The sequence below is a fragment of the Panthera pardus genome, unplaced genomic scaffold (assembly GCF_024362965.1).
Source record: "Panthera pardus isolate Hobbes unplaced genomic scaffold, ASM2436296v1 HiC_scaffold_18, whole genome shotgun sequence".
NCBI classification, from domain to species: domain Eukaryota; kingdom Metazoa; phylum Chordata; class Mammalia; order Carnivora; family Felidae; genus Panthera; species Panthera pardus.
Window position 1 is genome coordinate 18,621,699 of NW_026526743.1, and position 15,262 is coordinate 18,636,960.

General features: G+C 47.4%; 1 pseudogene; it reads left to right on the forward strand.

The window, feature by feature from the left end:
• The first annotated feature begins 8,415 nt into the window (after positions 1-8,415).
• On the forward strand, positions 8,416-9,363 carry LOC109251483 (tRNA N(3)-methylcytidine methyltransferase METTL2A-like; annotated as a pseudogene).
• The last annotated feature ends 5,899 nt before the right edge of the window (positions 9,364-15,262 follow it).

The window sequence follows — 15,262 nt, forward strand, 5'->3', positions numbered from 1 at the left end:
CTTATTTATCAGCATTACGCCTGCTGTCTTATTTCCCATGACCACACACCTCCTTTCACCCTGTGAGGTCTGTTGTCACTGACACTCGTGAAAGCTCAAGGACGGGGTGGCGGCTGGTCTGCTCTCGATGGCGGATTGTATTTTCCAAAGATGAATCCCATCCTATGTGCCCTTCTCACAATAGGACCTTCTTACAGTGGAGACACTCCTCCGTCAAGATGTGGGTTCTATTAAAAAGGGGGGAGGGGCTCCTGGGTGGTTCAGTGGGTTAAGCTTTGGACTCGATGTCAGCTCAGGTCTTGATCTGAGGGTCACGAGTTCAAGCCCCATGTTGCGCTCCACGCTGGACGTGAAGCTTACTTAAAAAAAAAAAAAAAAAGATGTGGGATCTGCATTCCGTCCCCTTGAGCCCAGCAGACGCAAGACCATGGTGGGGGTGACAGTAGGTGTCTTTCAAGGCTAAGTCGTAAAAGGCGGTACACGCTGCCTCAGTTTCTCTCAGGACACGCATCCTTGGAGCCCAGGCCCCATGCTGCGAGGACACCCTAGCAGCCACATAGAAGGGCCACCTGTAGGTGTCCTGGCCAGAGCCCCCCATCCACTGCAGCGTCAACTGCAGACATGTGAGTGAGAGAGCCTTGAGAAGATTCCAGGTCCGCCTTCAGGCCGCCCCAGCTGATGCTGAGTACAACAGACCCGAGCTGCAGGCACCGAGCCCTGTCCAGATTGCAGATCTGTGAGCAATATAAACGTTGTTTAAAGCTACTAAACTTTGGCTTATTTTTATGGGGCAAGAGGTAACTGGAACCCTCTCAGGCTCTCCCAGGGACAAGACTCTGAATTTGGCCAGGTGTGGGGGGTGGCGGTGAGGAAACTCTGGTTTCAATTAATTACAGGTGAGTTACCTATTTTTCATTATTTACTATTTTTACAAGGCCATCTCCTTAGAAATTCAGGGCTTATAAACTGTTAGGAAATCAGCCCCTCGCGTGTGTTAGAAAGCCTGGCATTTTGTGTAACGTTTCTTCTTTGCCATTTAATTCACTTAAAAGTTTGTCTCCTTAAATACTTCTCAAGAGTATTTTTCTGCAGATTCTTCCCCACCTGCGGGAGGCCAACTTCTAAGGGGGCCTGCGGTGCCCCTCCCCCATCTGTCATTGGTGCCCTTGTGTAACTCCCTTCCTTGTGACTTGCTTCTAATGGATAGAATATGGTAAAGGTAATGGGCTGTCTTTCCCATGACTAGATGACAGACGTTGTGACTTCTGTCTTGCTAGCCAACTCCCTCAATTGCCTTCTTGGCTCATACGCTTTGACATCACAGCTTCCACGTTGGGGAAAAGCACCCGATGGCGGCCTCTGGCCAACAGCCAGTGAGGAACGGAGGCCCCCGGTCCAAGAGCTCGTGAGAAAGGAATGAACTAGAAAGCGGCTCCTTCCTGGCTGAGCCAGGCGATGAGACACCAGCCCTGGCCGGCATCTCGATGGCAGCAACAGGAGAGACCCCGAGGAGGGGACCCCAGCTACACTGTGCCCGGACTCCTGACCCACAGAAACTGGGGGATAATAAATGTGTGTTGTTCTAAGCCACTAAGTCTTGGGATAATTTGTTACGCGGCGACAGATAACGAACGTACCACCCCTCCTCTGGCTGCCCGAGCGTCATTTCTTTATCAGAATCCCCAATCACTCTCAGGCTAACAACATGTGTCTACACTCACGGCACATGACCAGGGTTCTCACCCAAGCGTGCTGACCTGCATCGAAGTGAAGGAAGTGTTTCAGGTCCCCCCGGCCAGGTGGCTTCTTTCCTGTGTGTCTGTACCTGTGTTTGCTGAGCCTGTCTTAGAACACTGACCGTCTTCCTCACCCCTGTAAATCTTCTCCCCTGGAGCCTGGGTGGATCCTGTCTGAATAAGGCAGAGCCTCAGATACATGTTCCATCCCTGAGTACTGCAAATTCACGTTCTCTCCCCCTGGGCCAGGCTGAGCTCAGACTCTGCAAATATGTGGCTTCCTCAGGATGTACTGGCTCTTCCTGTGACCAGGAAGAATCATTTCCTCCAAGTCAAGGGCTTTCTTTCATTTGAGCTCCTGCCTCTCCTCTGGCATTTCTGGCCCGGGATCCTCAGATCCGAAGCTGTTTATGCTCCTTAGCGTTGGAACCTGAGAAGTCTTGCCCCGTACTGATTGATTGGAGCAGCCGGAGGGCAGGAGGAGAGGAAGTGGATTTCTGGGCTGAGTTTTGTTGGAAAAAGAATATTTTAAGGCAGAACAGTGGAAGCTGGGGCCACTTGGGTGTTTCTGCCTGGCCTCTCTGCCTCCCCTCCCTGCCCCCACATCCACGCCCTTATATCATGTAACAACATAAGCTGTTTTCCCCACAAAGGTGGCCTTCGTACCCCTGATATTTCCTTCTGTCTTCACACATTGCATTTTATTTATTTTTCTAAAGTTTTCTTTTTTTTTTTCCTTAATGTTTACTATTTTTGAGAACGAGAGAAAGTGGGGGAGGGGCAGAGAGAGAGGGAGGCACAGAATCCGAAGCAGGCTCCAGGCTCTGAGCTGTCAGCCACAGAGCCCGACGCGGGGCTCGAACGCACGGGGCCGCGAGATCATGACCTGAGCCGCAGGCCGACACTCAACCGACTGAGCCACCCAGGCGCCCCCACCCATTACATTTTAAATTTGCATTCTATAAACAGGAACCAAACACTGCACACGGAGAAGAAAAAGACCTGTTCTGGTTCTCGAACACCAGCCTTTTCCCAGGACTTTTGGGTTCACGTCTTCAGTGGTTTTCAGTGCCAGACCTCGAAAAGGGGTGTTCCATGCTCTGGAACCAGGCATATTTTAACTCCCGCCCCACATTACAAAAAGGAATTCAGCCAGGCTGGTTAGGTAACCACCACGGAGACAGCAGTAGCGTGGACAGCCACAATCGGAGCCTGAGGAGAGACTGCAGACAAGTCTCCAAATGTCCGTGCACGTTGCTCTACGAGGAAATGCTCTGAGTTCTCCTGTGAGAAATAAGGGAAATGGGAGGCGTGCCCTTGTGTAATTTTCCTCTTCTGAACTCGGGCCTGACTTGTGACTTGCTTCTGACCCATGGAATAAGCGAGTACGAAGGGACGTCACTTCCGTGATTAGGTTACAAGAGATTGTGACTTCTGTCTTACCAGCAGCCTCTTTCAGTACCTGGCTCGCACACTTTGATGATGCAGGCCGCCATGTTGGAGCACACAGTGTGGAAGGTCTCTGAGATGCCACAAAGCACCACAGGCAGCAGACAATAATGGTTTCTGGAGAGGATGGGTTGGCAGACCTGAGTGTTAATTTGCTCATCCGCTCAATAAATATTCCTTGAGTCGGGGCGCCTGGGTGGCTCAGTCGGTCAAGCGTCAGACTTCGGCTCAGGTCATGATCTCATTGTTGGTGGGTTCGAGCCCTGCGTCGGGCTCTGTGCTGACAGCTCGGAGCCTGGAGCCTGCTTCGGATTCTGTGTCTCCCTCTCTCTCTCTGCTCCTTCCCCGCTCACGCTCTGTCTCTCTCTCTCTCAAAAATGAATAAACATTAAAAAAAATGTTTTTAATAAAAATAAAGAGAAACATTCCCACATTTAAAAGAGCCATAAATAAAACACAAGTGCTAAAAATAGGGGTTTCTGGGTGGTTCAGTCAGTTAAGTGTCCAACTCTTGATTTCTGCTCAGGTCACGATCTCAAGGTTCGTGAGATCCAGCCCCACATTGGGTTCTGCACTGACTGCACAGAGCCTGCTTGGGATTCTCTCTCCCTCTCTCTCTGCCCCTGTCCCACTCGCACATGTACCTACCCTATGTCTCTCAAAATAAATAGGCATTTAAAAAATGCTAAAAATGCTTGCTCTTCCCATAACAAAGGGTTACATATATATAAAGAGCTCCTAAAAATCAATAAGAAAAAAAAGCAACCATCTAGTTTAAAAATGGGCAAAGAATATGAAGAGGTAGTTCATAGAAAAGAAAAAGGGAAATCTAAGGCCCCTTAAACATAAGAAGACTCACTCAGCCTCCCTTATCTTGAGAGAAATGCCAATGGCCTTCTACACACATGTAATGTTTTCCACAACAACTTGTGGTTTGGAGAAGCCAGGACACCGCAACTCACCAACTGCACACCCAAACCCAGATTACATTTGCACTTTTGTCTCCTTCCAGTATCACAGTTAGCCTCGTGACTTCTTTAATTACTATAGCATCCATTCATTTATTCATTCAGAAGATTTTTCTTGTGGCCATATTGTGTCTTGTCCTTGAGCCAAGATCTGGGGTTACGTCGATGAATAAGATGTGTTCCTTATGCTGAATGAGCTAATATAATGAAATACTTCTTACCACAGATAGCATTCACTGAGCACCCATCATGAGTCAAAACTTTTAGATTTAAGTATACGTTTTCACAAATGCTGTAAATTACCCTCCACCTTCCCATCACCCCATGTTGTAGTTAGCAATCCGAAGCACAGAGAAATTGGGGGACCTGGCCATTTCACAGTTTTTATGGGGATTCGAATCAGACCTACGAGACCCCAAACCCCTTATTCTTCGGTGTTTGCCAATAATGGATTAAAATTTGGCCCTGACTCACTCTGGACAATCCATGCACCCCCAGGGCTGGACCCAAGCCTGGACAGAAGCCATCCCACACAGGGAGCCTAAACCGGGCAGCCAGGGAGAATTATTCCCTGGTGTTTTCTCTCGCCCACTTTCTACCCAGTCTGCTGTCCGCCCATGCTCCTTTGTAGGCATAACTTCCTCTGGGTCTGCTCTGGGTTGATTGCACTCGAGGAATCTGTTGCTCCCGCCAATAAACTCGAGCAATATTTTTTATTTGGTGGATCATTTGGCATTGACTTTTTAATTTGAGAATCACATAAGAGATGATAACAATTAACGGCATTTCTCTAGTGCTTTAGAATTTGCAAAGTGGTCTCACCAATAGGATCCCAGTCGACCCACACCCGAAACATGAGAAGCCTGAAGCTTGGAGGGAAGAGTCATGGCCCGCGTGAAAGTGGAATCCAGAGTTAGAACTCAAATCTTGAGGCTTTTCTGTAACAAAAGTTACAGGTTTCCATGGAAGAGGTTCTGTAGGAGAGAGAAGGTTTGGGAACGATGTTGGGGGATCAGCAAGGTGTGTGAAAAGAGGGGTGAGGGGGTCTGTAGAAAAGGGGGAATCTTATAAGTTAGTAGACATTTTATGGGAGAGAGAATGAAAAAGTAAGTACAGAGGGAGGCAATATCAAGACGTATCTATGAAATGATGGGAGGGAGCGATGAGATTGAAATTGTAAAAGAGAGAGTTAAGACAAAGTCCTCAGAGACTCATCTATACTGATAAGGAAGGGAGGCCAGGAGTGCTCACTGCCCAGAAAAGAACATAGCGTTTGGAAGCAGGTGAGCTAGACCTCGGACCAATTCCACCTTATGAACTAAGCGCCATCGGGCAACTCTCTTAATTTATCACTTAGTCTCTTGGACTATAAAATGGACATAATTCTGAAGGTGAGTGGGAAGATCAAGTTCTGTAACATCCTTTAAAATACGTTGTGGGCGGGGCACCTGGGTGGCTCAGTGGGTTAAGCATCTGACTTCAGCTCAGGTCACAAGCCCCGCGTCAGGCTCTGTGCTGACAGCTCAGAGCCTGGAGCCTGCTTCGGATTCTGTGTCTCCCCCTCTCTCTGCCCCTCCCCTGCACTCTCTCTCTCTCTCTCTCTCTCAAAAATAAATAAAATTGGGGCACCTGGGTGGCTCAGTCGGTTGAGCGTCCGACTTCGGCTCAGGTCACCATCTCGTGGTCCGTGAGTTCGAGCCCCGCGTCGGGCTCTGTGCTGACCACTCAGAGCCTGGAGCCTCCTTCCGATTCTGTCTCCCTCTCTCTCTGCCCCTCCCCTGCTCATGCTCGCGCTCTCTCTCTCTCTCTCTCTCTCTGTCAAAAATAAATAAACGTTAAAAAAATAAATAAATAAAAAAATAAAATCCACTGCCTGGATATCGTTGTGGGTTCTACCATGTCGTTCCGATTACACTCAAGCCATCTTCCTCAGAAGCCCTTGCCCTGCATGCTTCTGGGTTACAGTTGGCCAGGAAAGCACTTTTATGAGATTTGGTTGGTGAAAGTGAAGCAGTTGTATAAGGTCTACTTTTCTTTTCTTTTTTTTTTAATGTTTATTTATTTATTTTGAGAGAGACCGGGGGGGGGGGGGGGGGTGGGGGCAGAGAGAGAGGGAGAGAGAGAGCATCCCAAGCAGGCTCCACACCATTAGCGCAGAGCCCAACGTGGGGCTCGATCTCGTGAACCGTGAGATCACGGAAGGTCCAGTTCTCACAAGCAATCCCTTACCCCAGAATCCCCGGAGAAGTTCTGCCTCCCTGGCTGAATGCAGACGGGTAGACAGTGATGGTGCTGTGAGCGGTTCCAGGGAACAGAAACTCGAGGCTAGGAATCTGGACCGGGTTCTCTGGCCAGACTCCACCGGATTCATGACCCCGTTTTCTGACGGTAAAGGAGACGCTGGTTGTCTGTGGCGTGCAACAGTAGCAGAATCGTGACAACAACGACCGCCTGTCGTGGTGGAAGGAAGTGTCGTGGTGTAATGCCTGAATTAAGCATTGATTGGCAAGGCATCCATTTCAAAAGCCGTCTGCTCCAGATCGGCACAACCAGATAAGGCAGTAGGCACCCCCACGCCCACGAAGTTGTCCTGTCAGAAAACCCTGGACGACCATGAAAACGGACACGCCTTGAGTGGCCCTGCCTTCGGTCTCCCGTGCCCTGAATCCCACTCTCAGGCTTCAAATTAGTCAATACAGAGTGACCTCATGAACCCCCAGGAACCCCCCACCCTCAGACGCTAATGAAGGCAGAGCCCCAGGTCTGCGTTCTGTCTGCCTGTGACCTCACTCGGTGGCCCCGGCATGCCAGGACTTGGGAGTAATTACTCTTGTTCGTCAAAGTTCCCTGATGGTTTTCACTGACGCACATCCTGCAGTCGTAACAGGAGCCACGAGATCCAGTCCAGTCACAACACGGGCCCTGCTGGGGGGAACGTCTGTGATATGGGTCTGGCGAGTGCCTCAGGTATTCCCAGCTGGGAATATCACCTTTGAAATCAAGAGTCGGGTGCTTGGGGCGCCTGGGTGGTTCAGTCGGTTAAGCGTCCAACTTCAGCTCAGGTCATGATCTCAAGATTCATGAGTTGGAGCCTCGCGTCAGGCTCTGTGCTGACAGCTCAGAGCCCGGAGCCTGCTTTGGATTCTGTGCCTCCCTCTCTCTCTGCCCCTCCCCCACTCGTGCTCTCTCTCTTTCTCTCTCTCTATCTCAAAAATAAACACATTAAAAAAAAACAAAAAAAAGAGATGTTTAACCGACTGAGCCACCCAGGTGCCCCCGGTTGGTTGCTTTTAAGTGCAGAAAGAAAATGAGCTCAGGGCTTTAAATTCTCAGCTCAAAGTCAAGGTAAGGGATAGAAAGCTATTAATGACCATCCTAAGAGAAATCCTTATCTCCCTTAGCTCCCGAGTTGAGATTTCTGAAAACTAAACCCACAGTCTAATCCTTTGGATGGCTGAATTGCAATACAAATCGAATCCCCAGCTTTGCATGGTGTCACGTTAAGGGAAAGGCGTCTCAGAGGTCATAAGAAAACAGCTAGTTGACTCCGGGGATATGCATGTGCTGTGGCTGAGTTGTACGAGAGGGAAGAGTAAGATACAGAATATTGGTGAATAGCTTGGTGGCTCCATTTAATCCTCGGTGGCTGGAACCCAGAAGAGCAGTCCTGGTGATGGTGGGATGGCTTGGCTGAGCTTCTGGAGAGGACAGCAAGAAGCCACACGATGCTTGTATGTCCCTTGGGGTTTTCAAGCCTGGGGCACCTGTCATACGTGTAGAGTCAGAACTGATGCGGCTGTCATTTGAGGGAGTTGTGGTCGAGAGCACTTGTAAAGGAGGGATCCATATTTTGAAAGGACCAACATCAGAAACACTCCTCGCCTAAAACAGACACCTGGATTACTAGTCACTTGATGGCTTTATATACATCTTCTTCTTAAAGCTCACCTGTAGGCTGTTTGTGGGAGAGGCCTGCAGAGGCTGAGATAAGCCAACAACCAGCTGAGCCAGGAATCCAACTGGTGCCTGAGTTCAGACACCTCGATATTTAAAAAAAAATTTTTTTTTTAATGTTTACTTTTGAGACAGAGAATGAGTGAGGGAGGGGCCGAGAGAGAGGGAGACACAGAATCCAAAGCAGGCTCCGGGCTCTGAGCTGTCAGCACAGAGCCCGACGCGGGGCTCGAACTCACAAACCGTGAGATCATGACCCGAGCCGAAGTTGGTCCCCCAACTAACTGAGGCACCCAGGTGCCCCGAGAATGGTTTTAAAATAGAAGAACAATTCAGATAGTCTTGGACATAAAACACAGGCGGCTCCCGTGGAAGAAAATGTAACTCAGAAACTCAATCACCTGCAGATCTGTGCTGATGACTTCTCTGGCTCCTCAGCCAGCTCCCGAACACTCGAGGTCGGCTGTGGCGTGAGAGACACAGTCTTTCTGATTTTACAGACTGACCGGGATCCGGAACTCTGTTTACTGCTGTGAGTTTTCCTCCACGGCTGTAGAACTGGTTCAGACAAATTTAGCACAGGATCCTTGCCGGTGTTTTCCCTTTGTTCACAATCCATGTGATGAAGATCAGAGTTACCCAGCGCCCACGGCTAGTCTCGAGATTGTCACCCTCAAGACAAGATGCAGGAGGCTCTCAACAGGCTGAGCAGGCTTCTGGAGCCCGGAGGGATGATGCCTCTTCGAGATTATGGCCGCTATGACACGGCTTAGCCTGGGTTTAAAAAAGGTCAGTGTCGGGGCACCCGGGTGGCTCGGTCGGTTGAGCGACCGACTTCGGCTCAGGTCACGATCTCACAGCTCGTGAGTTCAAGCCCCGCGTCGGGCTCTCTGCTGACAGCTCGGAGCCTGGAGCCTGCTTCGGCTTCTTTGTCTCCCTCTCTCTGTCCCTCCCCTTGCTCACACTCTGTCTCTCTCTCTCTCAAAAGTAAACATTAAAAATAAACAAATAAATAAATAAACATTAAAAAGAAACGATCAGTGTCTGTCTGAAATTTCCATGTGACAGGCGATCGTACTAGAGTTTAGTTCTTCACACAAGGTGAACTGGATACACTTTTCACTACTGCTGGACCGGAGAAGGTTCAGAACATGGTGGATTGCCGATTATAAGCGACCCGACAGAAAGAGCCAACAATGTACTGAGTTTGGATTCGGTGCAAGTATCACAAGGCTCTTCTGTCCAGCGCTGGCTGAGAGGCACCTGTTTCTGACACGGGAGCTCACTGGAGCTTTCCAAAAAGAACATTCACAAATGGTGTCTTGATGGTGGGAAGTTTAAGGATTCAGACTTGAGCCTTGGATCTAGGAAAAACTGCCTTTTATTGTGCTTCATATTTGTGACGCCCTTTACCATATCCTTTCCTCAAGTTTTTAATTTTTTTTTAACTTTTTAAAATGTTTTATTCATTTTTGAGAGAGAGAGACAGAGCGTGAGTGAGGGAGGGGCAGAGAGAGAGAAGGAGACACAGAATCCGAAGCAGGCTCCAGGCTCCGAGCTGTCAGCACAGAGCCTGATGCGGGGCTCAGATTCACGAACCACGAGATCACGACCTGAGCCGAAGTTGGACGCTTAACCGACTAAGCCACCCAGGCGCCCCACCTCAAGTTTTTTCTTACTTCAAGATCTCTAAGAACTTTTCTTGCCATCCTGTAATTTACCATAACTGAAATGTTCCTGGGAATCATGAATGTACAAGGCATGAAGAATTTATTTCCAGGTGAGGGTATTATGTATGATAAAGTATCATTTGTGAGTTGCATTGAGATATTTCAGAGTTCGAGTACTTGCGCTAGACAGCTGATACATACAAGGGTGAATAAAGGTGTTGTTCAGCGAGAAGCACATCAGGAAGAATCATCTTTCTCTGGATACTTTCCCGGCTCAAAAGTACTGCTTTAAAGAGCATAAAACATGCCTTGGTTACACATTTATTTGGTCATGGCCTCCACTTAACCTTAGTGCTATAGAATTTCAAGCACTCTTCCCCCTCTAGGTAACCCCTTCCTAAAGAATTTAAAGGATCTTCCCTTTTAGCAAAATTGCCTTATTTTTTTTTTAGTGTGCCCTTAAATGTTTGACACAAAAGGAACCAGAAGAACTTTATTTTAGCCACATGACGGCACAACTGAATGTGAGCATCATCAGTATCACTTCATGTTCTGTTTTTTTTTTCCAGTTACCACTTTCACATGTTTCCCTCTTGGTGGTCCATGAGTTATACAACATATTCTTAATTTTACCAAATAAAGAATTTTCTTTCTTTTTTTTAAAGTTTATTTATTTATGTTGAGACAGAGTGTGGGGGGGGGGGTGTGCAGGGGAGGGGCAGAGAAAGAAGGAGAGAGAGAGCATCCCAAAGAGGCTCCACACTGCCAGCACTGAGCCCGATGTGGGGCTCAAACCCACGAAATGTGACATCATGACCTGAGCTGAAACCAAAAGTCAGACGCATAACTGACTGAGCCACCCAGGTGCCCCCCAAATAAAGAATTTTCAATTCTTCTTACGTTTTGGATTTTCAACTAAAAAAAATGTGGTATTTATTTAAAAAAAATTTTTTTTTAGAGAAAGAAAGAGAGCATGTACAAACAGGGGAGGGGCAGAAGAAGGAGAGAGAATCTTAAGCAGGCTCCGCTAACCGCACAGAGCTCAGCTCAGGGCTTGATCCCATGACTGTGAGATCACGACCTCAGTCAAAATCAAGTCAGACTCTTAACCGACTGAGCCACCCAGGCACCCTGAAGATGTGGTACTTATATACAAGAATGAAATCTTGCCATTTGCAACATGATGGATCTAGAGAGTATAATGTTAAGCAAAGTAAGTCAGTTAGAGAAAGAGAAATACCATATGATTTCATTCATATGTGGAATCGTTTTTAATGTTTATTTATTTTGAGAGAGAGAGAGAGAGGGCAATCAGGTGAGGGGCAGAGAGAGAGGGAGAGAGAGAATCCCAAGCAGGCTCCAGGCTGTCAGTGCAGAGCCCTATGTAGGGCTTAATCCCATGAGCTGTGAGGACATAACCTGAGCTGAAACCGAGAGTCGGACGCTCACCTGACTGAGACATCCAGGACCACTCCTCGTACGTGGAATTTGAGAAACAAAACAAATGAACAAAGATAAAAAAAGAGACAAACCAAGAAATAGACTCTCTACTATAGAGAACAAACTGACGATTCCCAAAGGGAAGGCGGGTGGGGGGGGATGGGTGAAACAGGTGATGGGGATTAAGGAGAGCACTTATCTTTTTTTTTTTTAATTTTTTTTTAACGTTTATTTATTTTTGAGACAGAGAGAGACAGAGCATGAACGGGGGAGGGGCAGAGAGAGAGGGAGACACACAGAATCTGAAACAGGCTCCAGGCTCTGAGCTGTCAGCACAGAGCCCGACGCGGGGCTCAAACTCACGGACCGCGAGATCATGACCTGAGCCGAAGTCGGACGCCCAACCGACTGAGCCACCCAGGCGCCCCAGGAGAGCACTTATCTTGATGAGCGCTAAGGAATGCCCAGAATTGTCGAATCACTATATTGGGCACCTGAAACTAATATAACACTATACGTGAACTACACTGGAATTAAAATAAAATAATAACAACAATAATAATAAAGTAATGAAGAGGTGCTTACTGTTCCTAGCATATAAATTAGGAAGCTATGGTAATTTAAAAAGAATGGACTTGCATTATATATGAATATGTAATTCAAAGAAATAAAGCATTCAAGTATTAGAAGAAAATCCAAAGAACATCCATTTATTTATTTTCTGGTTGGGGACAGGGATGACTTTTGGAAGACTGGCAGAGATTCCATCTAATTAAAGATCCAGGAACAAAGGGGGCACCCGGGGGGCTCACCCGGTTGAGCGTCTAACTCTTGATTTCCGCTCAGGTCATGATCTCACGGTTCTCGGGTTCGAGCCCCACATCAGGCTCTGCGCTCACAGTGAGGAGCCTGTTTGGGATTCTCTCTCCCTCTCTCACCCCCTCCCCCAGTCACGCCGTCTCTCTCTGTCTCTCTCAAAATAAATATATAAACTTAAAAAAATAAAATACATTTAAAAAATTAAAGATCCAGGAACAAAGAAGAACGTATGTAGGAGAGGAAAGTTTTTCCAAAAACCTATTTTCTAGATTGAACAATGATCCAAATTCTCAGCTTGAAAGCATCTGCTGACTCCTGGCTGGCTCAGTAGGAAGAGTGTGCGACTCTTGATCTCAGGGGTCATGAGTTCGAGCCCCACGCTGGGCGAAGAGACTACTAAAAAAATCAATAAGTAAAACTTAAAAAAAAAGAAACAGAAAGGATCTGCTAAACTCAAATACTAAACAAACACATGACTCCTCTGGAGGAAGGCGCCTTCACCATAGGTCCCAGAGCGTTCCCATAAATATTTTAAAAGTAGAATGAGGGTCTGCCATCAAAACAACCAAGTCGACTTGCACTTCCCACGGTGGTTGACTGGGTCACTTCAGATCAACCTTGCCACAGAAGAACACTCGGAAAGCTGGACAAAATATGAAAAGTTGAAGGTAGTTCAGAGGGTCACCGAGGCGGTACAAATCTCAATTATACTGAGAAGCCAGGGTGCCTACCGTACAATTCTGTCTATTTATAATTTTCGTAAATGCAAATGACCAATCTGGACAAAATCCCTGCTAACTCGTTCTGACCAAACTGGTCAGGCTTCTCTCCTCTCCACAGGCCCTTGAACTTCAGCCCACCCTTGAGCTGAAGCGAGCATAAGAAGGCAGGACAACCTCAACGGCACCTCCCGAGGATCGAGGATCGGCTGACGGCAGAGAAAGACATTTCCTGTTCGGGTGCTTGACGACACCACTTGCTTACCTCCCTACCCCACACCTGGCTCTTTCCAGCCTCGTCTGTGCCTCCCTGTAAAAGAAATGCCATTTCCCCACAGCCTCCTCAGGTGCTTACAGATCTGATGGTCTGTCCAGACTTCTGGATAGCCTTTCTCTAGGCAAGTTTGGATTTTTATTATTATTATTTTTTTTACAGTATTCTGGTGCCGTGACTCAGAGGGAGTGCTGGCTCAGGTCCTTCTACCGTCACCCAGGTGTTCATGTCAGCCTCTCGTACCCCTTGTGTCCTTTCCACATTGGGGAGATCTGGCTCCACACTGTCAATCACAACCCCTAATCCAGTGCTCCAGACATGTGCCGTTGTAGCACAAGCAAGGAGTTACTTTGATTCTCTTTGAATGAAAACTTTTTTCTTTGGCTCTTGAGTGGGCATCCGATCTGCCCGTTGAACAGGAATCTTGCAAGTTTTGGGACGGGTGAGAATCTTCCCAGCTCTTGGGGGAAACCTCTTTTGTTTATTTGAATACGTGTCTAATCCCATGGGAAATTCTCGCTCCCCTGGATCCCCCCTTTCCTCCTCTGTTCTTGATTACACGCTCTGCCTCGATAGCACTAACTCAGTCCGACATTCCAGAAAAAGGTAGAATTTCACTAAGGATAATTTGGAACTACAATCATCTCTCTGGAGTTCTTGGGGTCTCCCCAAATTGGTTTATCTCCAGGGGACCTTGAATCCTCAGGATCCCAAATCCCCTCTAGAAAATGGTCCTCGGGGGCGCCTGTGTGGCTCAGTTGGTTAAGTGTCCAACTCTTGATTTTGGCTCGGGTCATGATCTTATGGTTCATGAGTTCAAGCCCCACGTCGGGCCCTGCACTGATAGCATGGAGCCTGCTTGGGATCCTGTTTCTTTCTGTCTCTCTCCCTCTCTCTCAAAAATAAATAAACGTTTTTCAAAAGTGGTCTGCTAGTTTCTCCTAGTATGAAATTGAAAAATGGCCGTTTTAGGGGCACCTGGGTGGCTCCGTTGATTAAGCGTCCAACTTCAGCTCAGGTCATGATCTCGCGGTTTGTGGATTTGAGCCCCGCATCGGGGCTCTGTGCTGACAGCTCAGAGCCTGGAGCCTGCTTCACATTCTGTGTCCTACCCTGCTCACACTCTCTCTCTCCCTCTCTCCAAAATAAACATTAAAAATTTTTAAAAAGAAAAGGAAAATGGCCTTTTTAGTACAACCCTCATCGGGTCGTTCAACAGTCTCTTCGTACCTTACCTGAGGCCATGTAACCTCTCAGAGTTCACCTCCCCTCTGTAATTGTTACTCCCAATGACCTCCCTTTAAGGAATCTGTTCCTGTCTTTCCCCAGACACCCTTGAATACACGGGGTGAGATGATCACCTCAGTCAATGGGGACACTGCCACCTTTCTGGTGGGGTCACATACTCTACCCTCAACACCTCAGATGGCCCTACTATAATTCCTCAGGGTACACAACTCACCTCTGTAGTGAGGTTAGATAATCCCTCGCATGATTGGATAATCAGTCACATGATCCATCCCTTAAAAAAACAAACAAATAAACAAACAAAAATATCCTTTCTTTGTCTCTTGGACCCCATGATGCCCAACAAAGCTTTTCTCTTAAGCCCCCCAACCTCTTTTAAGCTACGAGGCAGAGACTTGATTTCTCATTGTAATGTTAATATTTAACGTTCATCCAAGGGACTCACCTTTGAAGTTCCAGACTCCAACCTCATGCACTGTGCCCTCTGACAGCTCTGATAGATTCCTAAGGTTTTCTTGACCCCTAAGAGCTCCCCAAGCCCTTGATAAGGGCTGCATGCAGGGACACGCTCATTCACTTTCCTGACTCACTGTCGCCTAAAGGAATGGCAGGTGTAGGACGCCGCTGAGAGGTAAGAGCCTTTATTTTTTTTATTTTTTTTTTTATTTTTATTTTTTTGGTAAGAGCCTTTAAAGGTGGATGCAGACCTCGCTATGTCTCTCTCTCAATTAACTCAATACGATACCTTAAAAATGAGGTAATTTATGGTCTCAGACCTATTACTCATATATTACTTGACAAAGGGCTTCTGATCTCCACATGGAGCCCCTGAAGCACATCTATTCTACCCATAAAGAAACCTAACGGAAGGGGTTACCAGCTTGTCCAAGAGCTGTGAGCCACAAATAAAATTGTAAAATGCAAATTTTTTTTTTCCCAAATCGCAACACTATCTTTGCTCCTATACCCTCTGACCCTACTTATT